Source organism: Agelaius tricolor, unplaced genomic scaffold (assembly GCF_023055355.1).
Source record: "Agelaius tricolor isolate 1412-34295 unplaced genomic scaffold, bAgeTri1.0.p SCAF_15, whole genome shotgun sequence".
NCBI lineage: Eukaryota > Metazoa > Chordata > Aves > Passeriformes > Icteridae > Agelaius > Agelaius tricolor.
This window is the reverse complement of record NW_027269275.1, coordinates 11456911-11458877: the sequence shown is the minus strand read 5'-3', so window position 1 is coordinate 11458877 and position 1967 is coordinate 11456911. Positions and strand designations below refer to the sequence as shown.

General features: G+C 57.2%; 1 long non-coding RNA gene across 1 annotated transcript; it reads right to left on the bottom strand.

Moving 5' to 3' along the window:
• Positions 1–1135: 1135 nt before the first annotated feature.
• On the bottom strand, positions 1136–1730 carry LOC139596277 (uncharacterized). Its single transcript, XR_011681296.1, has 2 exons — positions 1544–1730; positions 1136–1270 (listed from the first exon to the last, which is right to left on the bottom strand). It is a non-coding gene; the product is annotated as an uncharacterized lncRNA (long non-coding RNA).
• Between the last annotated feature and the right edge of the window lie 237 nt (positions 1731–1967).

Here is a 1967-nt window from a genome sequence, read left to right as displayed (position 1 = left end):
TGCACCCCCCCCCTCCTTTTCCCTCTACTTGTGTTATCCCTTTCCTGGGATAAGATCTCCAAAACCCCCACCCTGGCTCTCTGCCAGTCACCTCGGCATCCCAGCCCCCTACCGAGAAGTTTCGGTCCAAGTTGTCGAGTGATTAGCCAGGGGCCAAGGGTCAACCCCCCAAGTCCTGCCCCATACGCTGTTTTGTATGTCTGTCCCCCCAGCACCCATCCCCCAGAGATACCTATTGGTCAGTAGGATTTTATCTATGTTAGTTTCCTCCCCCCTTTAAATGTAAGCTCCAAACGTCCCCCAGCGCTCTCGGCAGGAGGAACCCCCTGAGGTATAGGAGCTCCCTCGGGACTCCTTAATAAAACCTTGGAATATCCCCTGCTGGGAGTCGGCCCCTTTCCTCTTCCACCGACGTCTCGGTCGTCTCTGCTGCAACGAAGGCAACCAGCCTGAGTGCCCTCAGCACCCTCGGGGCACAGAGAGTGTCTCCCCGCAGTCGGCCGTGGTGGGGCTACCCCCCCCACTCTCTGCCGACCCGGGTAAGGCCCAGGGACTTGAGAGGCTTGCAGAGAGACTGGGACAGCTTGGCGCCCAGCCGTGGGGCTCTGGGACCATTCCAGGAGCCCACGGAAAGGGGCTCGGACATACTTTCAGTCTGTTCGATAAGCCTTCGGCCGGCAAGCTACCTCAGGAAAGAAAAAACTCCGTTTTAGTGAGTTGCTCTCCTGTGGACGAAGCTGGGAGCTTCTTATGTACCCCAAGAAGTCAGCTTCAGGTGGAAATCAACATCCCAGGCTTTTTCGTTCCCCTCTCCTGCAGTTGGATTGGTAAGTTTTACCCTTCTCTTGTTTTTCCCCTCTTTGGGAGGGGGTGTTTCCCTGCCCTTTGTTCTCAGCCCCGCCGCGGAGGGCTGAATTTTTTTTTCTCTCTATTGTGGGCAGGCTGCCAGCTGTAGGCTTCTTTCTCCTCCCCCCCCCACCTGGGTTGCTGAAATTTGAGATACAAATTTAAAATCAGAGCCAAAATGGGTGCTAGGCTTTCTGTATCTCACAAGGGTGTCTATTATCATCTTTTAAACATTCTTAAGAGTGAAAAAATCCGATTTTCAAAAACAGATGTTAAACAGTTCGTCAGATGGCTTTTCCTTCACTTCCCTGACGTGTCCACTGAAAATCTCAGTGATTTGGCTTTTTGGGACAAAATTGGTAGTGAATTATTGAAGGCAGGGAAAGCAGGAGACATATCTCCGTCAAAATTTGCTTTTTTAGCCCTGCAGATAAGAAATGTTGTAAAATTTAATTTAAAAATGCAAGAACAGCCATCTGGCAACAGTTTCAATATCTCTGTTCCCCAGAAACCCGATCTACCCCCCTCCGAGTTCGGTTCTCTCTCCCCCACCCCCCTTTCCCCACTCCCAGCCCCTGCACAAACCCCTGCCCTCCCCCCGAGGCCCCCTGTCTCCAACCCGGACACTTCTGCCCTGAATTCCCGAAATCCCACCCTCCCCCCTGCTTCCCCAAGTTATAATACCGTGTCTCACAACCTTTGTGCCCGCCTTGGTACCCCTGAGACGCGCCCGGTAACTTCCCCGGACCATAATGGCGGACACCACGTGGCAATGGTGGTTTCCTCGCCTTCCCATAATCCCTTTCGCTCTCCCAACAACCCATTCTGCTCGGAGCACCCCGCCCCCGAAACCCGCCCTCCCGCCCTTCCCCCGTCTCCTCCCCCGGCCCCAGCCGCCCCTCCCGCTCTGGCCCCGGCCGCCCCTCCCGCTCTGGCCCCGGCCGCCCCTCCCGCTCTGGCCCCGGCCGCCCCTCCCGCCCTGGCCCCGGCCGCCCCCGCCCCCTCAGAGCTCTGCCCGCCCGCCGCGGGCTCCCTCCGCCCCCCCCACGGCCCGCCCTCCGGTGCTCAGGACAGTGTGATAAGAGACGCTGTCGCTGGGAGTCAGAACCCGGAAACAGGAC